Consider the following 11,360-nt stretch of genomic DNA (forward strand, 5'->3'; position numbering starts at 1 on the left):
AGGCGCCCTGGCAGTTTTATTTTTAAAGTTAACAAAAGAAATGGAAAATATCTAAGATACGAAGTACTAAATATATTTCAATAAAAGTGTTGCTTGTTGGATTCGAACAGTCACTGATTTATCCAGGCCAGAAATATATCCCTCCTCCAACTCCCCATCGTGCCCTGTCTAGGGTCTTTTCTTTCTTGTCCCTGACCTAGCATATTGAAGGTCATAAAACAGCCTCCAAAACTTCAGTCAACATGTATTTGGCAAGCAACAAGGTAAGTGGAGAGCTATGAGTGGATGCTGAATGTTATTATGGAGTTTAGAAAACCAGAGGGGGACGCCTGGGTGGCTCAGTCGGTTAAGCGGCTGCCTTCGGCTCAGGTCATGATCCCAGGGCCCTGGGATCGAGTCCTGCATCGGGGCTCCCTGCTCAGCAGGGAGCCTGCTTCTCCTTCTCCCTCTGGCTGCAGCTCCCCCTTCTTGTACTCTCACTCACTCTCTCTCGCCCACGCTCGCTCTCTCTAGCAAATAAATAAATAAAATCTTAAAAAAAAAAAGAAAACCACAGGCCCTAAATATTGTCATTCAGGCTAAGTCCCCAAACTGGGGCTTAATACCTAATCTAATCGCAATTTCCACTTCCCCCAGAAATGTAGTCTTAACCAGTTAGGAATTTTCTGATCAGCACCAATGAAGGAATCTGCCACATGGGCCTTCTCCATCCTTTAAAGGAAAATGCATCTGCATGCTTTCCCTGGTTGATAAGATGTTTAATAAACCCAATTAGATCTTCAAAACTCCTTGGTTGAATTTTATTTTTTAACAAATACTATGGTATGTCCCTTTGGTTGTGCGGCCTTTGGGAATTTCCTGTGCTTCTTGTCTGTAATAACAGATCTCTGTTTCTGGCACTTGACCAAGACTGCCCTCAGAGGCCGTTTTAATTGCCAGCGACCCCACGCGACATCATAGGAGCCCAGGAACTCCATTTCCCGGTGCACCCCCATGTTGTCCCCTGGCCTCCGTCGCCTAAGTCAGGAAGGACCTGGCTCCCAGATGGGGGGGGGAGGGGCGGGGAGTAGCAGCCAGGGAAATACACATTACCCAGAAGGCTCTGCGGCAAGCCGTGATGGGGAGCTGAGCCAATGAAAGCGCGACCTGGAGCCTTTTTCCTACGGCTGCGCATGTGAGGCGGGACTTCCGGCGGCGTCCTCGAGGTGTTGGGCGTCTTCGCGTTCTCGGCCTGTTTGGCTGGCGTAGGGTCTGGGGATCTCCGGGTTGGTTGGACGCGGATGGGAAGTTTCAGAAGAGGCGTCGTCCCCGCCGCGGAGGCGGCTGCGAGGCGCCCTCGTCCCCGCCCGGTCGCCCGCCGCTCCCTGCCCCGCTTTTCCCACCGGTCGGAGGCGGAGGCCGCGCCGGTGAAGCCGGCTGAGGTGGGTGCTGCGACCCCCGGGCCCTCAGCCTTCTCCCCGCCCCGAGCGCTGCAGCCCGGATGGAGGGGCGCCCGCCCAGCTCCCCACAGCCAGGCCCGCGGGGCGGGAGCAGAGGGCGCCCCGGCGTGGGGTCCCGGCTCGGCCCGTGCGGTGGGGGGAATCCCGGCATGTGCTCCCGAGTCGGGGCCCCTTGTGTGTGCGGGGAACAGAGGGCGAGGTGGAGTGTTGTCTGCAGTGACGGCGTGGGCCCCCGGGTCCGCGGAAGGTCGGAGGGGGCCGGAATGGGAGGGCTGCGATGGGGACCTATGAAAAACACATATTAGTTCATTCAGATGACCCAAATATATTTCTCGTGTATATCTGGTCTTAGTCCGTAGTTCTTGACTCACAGCTTCCAAAAACTTTGGAATTTCCTAAGTGTTGGAAGTGATAAAGTTGTCTTTTGCTGTACGAACGAGAAGACTGGAAGCACCTAAGCTGGTTGCGGGCGGTGGTTGGATGGGGGGGGGACCAACCATGTGATTAGACAGTTGGAAATTTTCGTTCCTCCCATTTCCCATTTTCCCCCACGTTGGGGGAAGGGAGAGGGGCTGGAGGTTGAACCAGTAGCCAACAGCCAATGATTTAGTCTACCATGCTATGTAATAATGCAGTCTCCGTAAACACCCTAAAGGACAGGGTTCAGAGAGCTTCCAGGTTGGTGAACACGGAGATTTGAAGAGAGTGGTGCACCTGGAGAGAGCTTGGACACTGCGCCCTGTCTTCATGCCTGCCTGGCCATATGCATCTCTTCCGTCTGGCTATTCCCAAGTTATATCCCTTTATAATGAACTGGTAATCTAGCAAGAAAAATGTTTTTCTGGAGGCGCCTGGGTGGCTCAGTTGGTTAAGCCACTGCCTTCGGCTCAGGTCATGGTCCCGGAGTCCTGGGATCAAGCCCCGCATCGGGCTCCCTGCTTGGCGGGGAGCCTGCTTCTCCCTCTGACCCTCCCCCCTCTCATGTGCTTTCTCTCTCTCATTCAATAAATAAATAAAATCTTTAAAAAAAAAAAAAAAGAAAAATGTTTTTCTGAGTTTTGTGAGCCATTCCAGCAGATCACTTAAACCTGAGGAGAGGGTCTTGAGAAGCACAAGTAACAGCCTGGCTTGCAAATGGCATCTGGAATGGCAGGGTGTTGAAGGTGGGAGTGCACTCTTTTAGGACTGACGTTAACCTGTGAATCTGATACTACTTCCTGATAGTGTCAGAATTGAATTGAATGCTTGGACATCTTGCTGGCTTTTAAGAATTGCCTTGTGTTGGGGCACCCGGGTGGCACAGTCGGTTAAGCATCCGACTCTTGGTTTCGGCTCAGGTTGTGATCTGAGGGTCATGAGATTGAGTCCCACCTCAGGCTATGAGCTCAGCACAGAGTCTGTTTACAACTCTGTCTCCCTCTGTCTACACACACACACACACACACACACACTTCTTGGAATTGGTTCCACACACACATACACACACTTCTTGGAATTGGTTCCAGGGACCTGATTTAGGGGGCATATCCAGATTTGAAGGGTTTTTTTTTGTTGTTTTTGTTTTTAAGATATTATTTATTTGCTAGAGAGAGAGAGTAAGCACAATCAGGGGGAGCAGCAGGCAGGGGAGAAGCAGGTTGCCTGTTGAGCAGCAAGCTTGATGTGGGACTTGATCCCAGGACTCTGGGATCATGACCCGAGCTGAGGCAGACACTTAACCGACTGAGCCGTCCAGGCGTCTCCAGATTAGAAGTTTAAAGTTGTTGAATAATGGATAGGAAATGGAAGCAGGGAGACCCATGAGGAGGACGCTGCAATAGATCCAGGAGAATTTGTGGTAGGGCTAGACCAGAGCAGCACTAGAGCAAAGCTGTGATGAGTTTGGATAGATCGTAAAGATAGAGTCGACGATTTCCTGCTGCATCCAATATGTCTGTGAGCAGAAGGAGGGAGGTGAAAGACCATCTGAAGTTCGTTGTTGTTGTTTTTTAGAGGGGGGAGGGGCAGAGGGAGAGAGAATCTTAAGCAGGCTTCCTGCCCATCATGGAGCCTGACGTGGGGCTTAATCCCAGGACCCTGAAATCATGACCTAAGCCAAAAACAAGAGTTGGACACTTAACTGACTGAGCCACTCAGATGCCCCTAAAGAAGGAGACTCTTAAGGTTGTTCTTTCAGATGGGCTCTGCAGTGAGGTTCGGCGGCCGGGGGCGCTGAGACCAGAGGGCAGGGCACAGGTGGGCATGTATCCCTGATGCTCTTTCAGAAAGGAGCAGTCCTGGTGTAGGATGAATTCTGGCGTGTGTATGTAGAAAGGGAGGTCCAGGTAAGGTAAGGCGCTGGCCTGGAATGGAGACTGAGGTGTGAGTTGGTGTAGCTTCTCCGCCTTGTAGGCTAAGCAGACTTTCAAGACCACTCCCTATGGAACAAGGCAAAGGTCAGCTAGGTTAGTGGAGCAGCTGGGTCCCTGACCAGGGTACCGCCGCCTCACCTCCCATCCACTGTCCAGTCAAGGGCTCCCTGCATGCTATCTTCAGAGGATTATAGTATAAGACTAGTAGGGCTCAGTGCCTCCCTTTGAACACTAATGAAGCAACCACCCTCCAAATACGTACACATAGGCAGGCAATTAGAAATGAATGCACTGAATTACTTAAATTTATCCAAATACTTAATGATTTAAATATTAACTCACCTTTAAGTATTGGGTTATAATAGAAGTTTTGTGTATCACATCCTCTTAAACCTTTGAAAAGTGGGAGGAATACACAATCAGATTTCTTTTTAATTTTTTACTGTTATGTTAATCACCATACATTACATCATTAGTTTTTGATGGAGTGTTCCATGATTCATTGTTTGCGTATAACACCTCACAATCAAATTTTTAAAGCCCTACCACTTCACTTGCCCTGAAAACATAGACAAAACCATTGATGTTGTGGACAGTGATAGCTGATACATAGTGTGTACTTTGTAGGTGTGGTATCAGTATCAGCCCTCTGAGGTGGAAAACCGTCTTCTTCCCATTTTATGGAATAAGGGCACTGATGCTCAGGAAGGTTCAGTCTTTCCAGAGTCACACAGCTAGTAAGAGGCAGCAGTGAGGCCTGAGGAGCTCAGTTTGGACCGTGGTTCAGCTCACCTTACAGGATCCTACTATGGGTCCCATTTCTCATGGCTTCCCTCCTTCCACAGGGTCCCATGGTGGTGGCAGAAATGCTTCTGGACCCTGCAACAATGAATAGAGGGTGTCCCAGGCTCTCACCCACCCTAATTTTCACCCCTGTGGTTAAGGCGACCCAATATAGGGAATGGTGATGTTCTGAGAATCTTCATCTGTTCTTCTCTCTCTTTCAGGACAATCCTGTGGTTCCACAAAGCCCAGGGTCCTGAACTCAGTCTGGGTTCCGTGGGTCAGCTGCATTGCTGACAACCGACTGGGTAGGATGTAACATGCATCCTGGGCACAGATCCAGAGTGTTCAAATGCCTGCAGGTGCAACTTAGCTGGGGTTGTTTAGGAAGCTTCCCATTCCTGTTATACCTGATGGGCTAGGGAGTGTGGTGGTGAGGTGGTGGGGTGAGAGGTCAGGGCACACAGAAATCAGGCCTAGAATGACAGCCTTAGGTTCTGGGCCTCAAATCTGAGGACAGTGGGACGTAGGGAAGGTTTGGAGCTGAGGAGAGAGGTGATCTGATCCAGATTTTAACAGATTCCCGTGGCTACAGAGTGGTGGACAGACTGGGGGTCTGCAGATAGACACTGCAGCGAGTGACTGCTGGTAGTGGCCAGACAGGAGGGAGTTGCCTTCTGGATGCGTTCTGCACAGAGTGCAGAACATTTTCTGATGCGGAGAGAGAGGGAGCTGGGAGATGACGTGGAAGCGGGGAGTGAGGAACAGGCCTGTTGTCTGGGGCCTTATTTGGAAGAGTGGATATTCCATCAATTAGGATGTGGGAAGTCAGTGGTGGAAGGGATTTTCAGAGGAAATGTGAATGATCCATTCTTGGCTACGTCAGAAATGTTCCAGAGACTTTTGGATGTGTCCAGTTGGCTGTTGGACCCACAGATCTGGAGTTCAGTGGAGGCCTTCAGATTGGAGACAACCACAGTATAGTACTTGGCATGTGGACCCCGATTTCATAGGCGGCGTCTTTATATTATGGTGGTCGCCCCACTAGGGACAAGGCAAGGGAAGGAGGGGGCTAAGTCTGTGTCTCAGGTGGGCACCTGGACAGTCGTGTTGGCGGGGGGGGTGCATGTGAGCTGAAGGGTGGAGGTCGTAAAGCCTTCTGAGTGGACATAAGATGGCTGCTGAAGTGCCTCTCCAATGAAGGCCAGATACCGGGGCAGGACGGGGCCTTTCACCCCTCAGGATGCAGCAGGGTTCCTGGTGACTCTTGCTGGGATTGTTTCATTCAGGCTGGTAGAGTAGTTGAGGAAATGGGATCAGCCAGAAGCATTGCTAGTCTAGGGCTTTGAACAAGGGTCAGGTGGTGAGAGAATGTCAAGCTTGCTTATGAGCTAGATCCTCACACAGGTCTCTGCGGCTGAGCTAAAGCAAGAAACAGAGTTGGGGGCGGATACCTGAAAATGAGAGCTGTTCTCTCATGCCAGGGGACTTTGGTGTTCTGATGCAGGACTGGGGCAGATGAGGATGCTGGTTGCATTTGCAGTGTACCCCCTGGGCTGTGTGTGCAGACTGGCACGTGAGAAGGCCAAAGAAATGCCTCCTGTGTGGGTCTGGGGGTTTTGGCGCCGTTGCCTTGCCTGTCTGTGGTCGGGTGCCTCTCTCTGCATGCTTGGAACCTCTGTGCCCCAGGCCTTCCCGTCCCTCTTGCTAATATACTTTCAGGACTGCCTGTCCCAGTAACTTCAGGCACTGATCTGGTCACCACTTGTAGGGACTGTTTGGGTTGTTTTTTTTAAAGACCTTCCTCTGAAGGCATTGTAAATTTAGAATGTGGGATGTCGATGTGAGGTAGGTCACTCTGGGTGGGTCTTGGCCACTCGCTTTCCCTGTCTTTCCCCAAGGACTGGCCTCTTCAGGCCCAGGTGGTTGCTCACATTGAGCAATAGGAGGGCCCCGTGTACCTGACAGGTTGGACATTACTTCTGCAACATCAAGAGAGGCTCAAAGCAATGTGGCCCTTACACGGAGCATCTGTCCCGTGCCCACCGTCGTGTGATGCCTAGGACAGTGGCCACACCTCATTTTTACCTTTTCTTTCCCACTAATATTTCCACTCTGACATTGGGCTCTCATCTTTTGCCTTCCACTGCTTCCTTGGAGGGCTGCACATATCTTTAAATAGTCTCTGAACACCAGCTGCTGTGTTGCAATCACACATTTCTGCGTTTGGACCCAGTCTTGCATCAGTGCTCACCGGTCACCAGCAGCTCTGGCCTTGTTGAAAGTCATTTGCAGAGGAGGGAGTTGGGGAGCCCGCCTCTCGTCCCTGCAGTTCCCCCTTCCTCGTGTCCTTCCCCAGAGTCAGGGCTCTCCCATCACGGGAGCATGCCAGGCTGAGCCCTGCACAGCAGGCCTTCCTCTCACTGTCTCGGGTCCCCCTCGCCCGTCAGCAGTCCCGTGGCCTCGTCCGTGGATGTGTCTGGCACACTTTCCCGATAGGGCCGCCTCCTCCCAACGAAGTCAGCAGGCACTTCACCAGCATTTCTCTGCTTACAGGTTGCTGGCATGGAGCCCAGGATGAGGAGGCCCCTTCAGAGCAAGATGTTTCTGTAGGAGGGTCACAGGTCAGGACCCCAAAGCCAGGCGCATCCATCCAGAAGTCCCAGCCCTGGGAGATGTGTGTCCTGCTCTGGGAAGACCTTTTGCACTTGGCTGAGCATGATGGAACACACCCTGAGCGAGGTCTGCACATTTGTGGGGCAAACCTGTAGCAGCGTCAGAAGCAGCAGAATAGAGATAAACTTTCCCTAAAGGAAAATGAGGGGAGCCCTTCATTTGGACCACTGTTTATATGGCAGAGAAGACCTTGGTATGGAGGGAGGGTGGAGAGGACTTTACAGTCTTTCTCCCCATCCCCCACCCTCCCACCCCGCTCAGCCACTCTCAGTGGGTTGAAGCCACACAGGGACACCGAGTGGGGAAGCTTTTGAAAGTGGACAAAATGGTTGTAAGTGCAGTGGGTATGGGAAAGCCTTCAGCCACAGGACATGCTTGTAGAGTCCCAGAAAGTCCACGCTGCAGAAGGGCCTTAGAGTGTAGCGAAAGTGGGACATTTTTTAGGTACAACTCTAACCTCAGTAAACATTTCAGCAATTACAGTAAAGAAAGGGTTTTTTTGTTTGTTTGTTTTAAAGATTTTATTTATTTATTTGACAGAGACACAGCGAGAGAGGGAACACAAGCAGGGGGAGTGGGAGAGGGAGAAGCAGGCTTCCCGCAGAGCAGGGAGCCCGATGCGGGGCTCGATCCCAGGACCCTGGGATCATGACCTGAGCCGAAGGCAGACGCTTAACGACTGAGCCACCCAGGCGCCCCAAGAAAGGGTTTTTAAATGCAGCCAATGTGGGAAAATCTTTAGGTACAACTCCACACTTACTAGCCACCAGGAAGTTCATAGCGTAGAAAGAGTGCAGTGAATGCAGGAAGTCTTTCACACAAAACTCCAGTCTCCTTAAACAGCAGAGCAGTCACATTGGAGAAGGGCCTTGTTTGTGCCGTGAATATGGGAAGGCCTTCATCAGAAAGTCCCACCTCCTTCAGCATCAGAAAATGCGGGGAATTACACAAAAATCTTGACTTAACACCAAAGAATACACCAGGCCGAGGTTTTATGAGTTCAGCATATAGCAAGGCCTTTGTTAGAAAGTCTTGCTTTGTCGGTCACCAGAAAATGCACGCTGGAGGAAACTTTACAAGTGCAGCTAAAGTGGGGAAGTATTTAGGTACAAACCAATCTCATTAAGCAAGGCGTGCGTGCAGGGAATGTGGGAAATTCTTTTAGCCAAGACTCCCAACTCATTCAGCATCTGGGAAAGAACTTGAACTCGTGAGTAGAGCAGATGGGGAAAAATGTCAGCCAAAAGTGTGTTCTAAATTAGCATTGGAAAAAAAACTCGTACATGGTTTTGTTTTACATAGTTTTGTTTTAAAAGTTGTGGTAAAATACACATCACATGAAATTTGTCATCTTGTTTTTAAGGGTACGGTTCAGGAATGTTAAGTACATTCACCTACAATGGATATCTATAACTCTTTTCATCTTGTTAAACTTAAATCCATTACCCAACTCGCCATTTTCCCCTTCCCTCAATCCCTTGAAACCCACTGTTCTGTTTCATATAGCATAGTATCCTCGTCAAGGTTCATCCATGCTGTATCTTGTGTGTTAATCTGTCTGAATTTCCTTCTCTTTAAGGTTGAATAGTATCTCATTGTATGTATATGGCACATTTTCTTTATCCATTCATTCTCTCTATGCATTCATCTGTCCATGGACCAGGAGTTGCTTCTACCTCTTTTGGGTATTATGAATAATGCTACTATGGGCACGCTTGTACAGATATTTCTTTAACACCTTACTTTCAAAGATTTCTTCAGCACCTTGCTTTCCAATTATTTTTGCATATATCCCCCAAAAGTAGAACTCCTGGATCATATGGTAATATGGTCTTTTTTTTTTTGAGGAACTGTTTTCCATAATGCTGGCACCATTTTACATTACTGCTGTGTGTGAGGTGTCCAGTTTCTCCTCATCCTTTTCGTCTCAGTGTTCATAAGCCCCCTTTCCCCATGTGGTTAAGTCACTCACTCTTTTAAGATCGGTCTTAGGATCTAAGAAAGAATGTAATACGTGGAGTAAGGGCTGGATATAATTATCAGCTTTTTGTTTTGTTTTTTAAGATTTATTTGAGAGTGAGCACAAGTGGGAGGAGGGGGAGAGGGTCAAGCAGACTCCCCTGTGAGCTGGAGGCAAGCTGATCCCAGGACCCTGAGGTCATGACCTGAGCCAGAGTCAGATGCTTAACGGACTGAGCCCCTCTACCTTGTTTCTAATAGAAAAACTCCAGTTGATTCTGAAGTTTCAGTCTAACATGTACCTGAAAAGCAGTAAGACAGTATTTTAGGTCCCAGCTGTGCGTGGATGCACTTTGTGTCTGAGTAACCATTTGTAGTTTGGGGGAACATCAGAAATCATACGTATGTCTCAGTACATTTCTGTGATCAGCACAGACTACATTCCATGGAAATCTGGGTGTGACCCAAGAAGCTGGAGCCCCGCCCCTTCCTCAAGGCCTGCAGCCATCCCTACCCAGCGCCTTTCTTGGTGTGGCTGGGCAGTTCCTGAGGTCAGGAATGGAGACCGTCGTGGACCTTCTGGCTCCCTCAGAACTACATTACCCGGAAGGCAGTGCGCCGCGCGTCCCCTTTACTGGGCGAATGAGGGCTCAGGAGAGGCACTTCCGTCCCAAGGACGGCATCTGGGCGGGCCTTCCGGCGTTGGCCTCCAGCGACATCTTGTGAAGTTGGTTCCCTCCCGCGGTCGGAAGCTTTGGATTGCTGGGCCTGCCTGAGGTAACGGGAGGAGAGACACGCTGCGCCGGCTGCTCCGAGATTCGACATAGCTGTCGCTGGGGCTGAAGACTGCGGTGCCACGCTCGTCCCCGCAGCTGCCGTGGTGATTGCAATTCAGGTAAGTGCTGCGTTTCTCTGCATCTGGGCCCTCACCCAATTCCAATTCTGCTTTAAAATTTCGTATTTTTGTTCTTGGGACGGTGTTCCAAATTTTGAAATAAGACATGCCCGAAGAGAGTTGCACAGAACGTACATGTGCAGTTAAGTACCAGTACTTGTAATTGTTACTGTTAACCTTAAAAAGTAAAACGGCTAGTTATTTTGCCACCACAAATGGGTTTGTTTGGATTTTTTTTTTTAAAGATTTTATTTATTTAAGAGAGAGAGAGCATGAGAAGGGGGAGGGTCATTTGGATTTTTTTTTTTAAGATTTTATTTATTTAAGAGAGAGAGCATGAGAAGGGGGAGGGTCATTTGGATTTTTTTTTTTTTTAAGATTTTATTTATTTAAGAGAGAGCATGAGAAGGGGGAGGGTCAGAGGGAGAAGCAGACTCCCTGCCGAGCAGGGAGCCCGATGCGGGACTCGATCCCGGGACTCCAGGATCATGACCTGAGCCGAAGGCAGTCGCTCAACCGACTGAGCCACCCAGGCGCCCGGTTTGTTTGGATTTAATTCGGGAATAGCAGGAGTGTTGCCCGTTGGGGCAAAGTGGGCGTTGTAAGTATGGTGGCTTCTCATTGGCTGGGCTGTTGTAGGCTAGTGAAGTAGTCGCTCTTAGTAGATTCCACCTGTCTTCTGTTGAGTTTGCAAGGGAAAGCGCGTGGTAGGGTTGAGAGCTCCCCCTGCCGGCCTGATCGCTGCATTCTAATTAATGTTCGCACTGGCCAAGTGAAGAAATGGGGTATAAATTGGACCCCAGAAGCCAGCTGTGCAAGTCTTTCCACAACAGTTATCCCAATCTCCAGAGTTAAGCTGTTGTCTGATGTTTCAAGTAAGCATCTTTTGTTGTCTTGATGTTTATTGGTTTCCATGTGTTTTGAAACACTCTTTGAAAGGACTGACATCACAATAGTATGTTGTGACTTTAACTTTTTACATCTGTCCGTTTTCTGTGCAGTATTCTATGGTATGAATATATGAATAAAATGTCTTTTTAGGTGTTGCCCATGGTTTTCTGCATTTATACATTGCTACTATAGCCACATGTTTTGGGATAAAGCACACAGTTGTCTAGCATATATGTATTAAGGATAGATTTCTACAAGTAGTGAAAGGTTTAAATTTACTTTATAATGCCAGACTGGTTTTCAGAATGTTACCAAATCTATATACCCATAGCAGCTTACAGTATTTACTAATTTCTTTTTTTTTTT

The 11,360-nt window shown here is 49.2% G+C and overlaps 1 protein-coding gene across 4 annotated transcripts in view; it reads left to right on the top strand.

Moving 5' to 3' along the window:
- Nucleotides 1–910: 910 nt before the first annotated feature.
- Nucleotides 911–11,360, top strand: part of LOC102739974 (uncharacterized) — a 17,924-nt gene continuing 7,474 nt past the window's right edge. Inside the window, exons 1-3 of one of the 4 annotated variants that reach the window (XM_081807807.1) lie at nucleotides 1,171–1,421; nucleotides 7,130–7,580; nucleotides 9,639–10,103. The gene's annotated coding sequence lies outside the window, so the exon portion shown is untranslated. Of the gene's footprint in view, nucleotides 1,422–2,094; nucleotides 2,903–7,129; nucleotides 10,104–11,360 lie in introns of those variants that run through there. The other 3 variants (XM_081807808.1, XR_014141089.1, XM_081807813.1) reach the window with 3 other exon arrangements.

This window comes from Leptonychotes weddellii, chromosome 16, assembly GCF_054177405.1.
Source record: "Leptonychotes weddellii isolate Sample4059 chromosome 16, ASM5417740v2, whole genome shotgun sequence".
Lineage (NCBI taxonomy): Eukaryota > Metazoa > Chordata > Mammalia > Carnivora > Phocidae > Leptonychotes > Leptonychotes weddellii.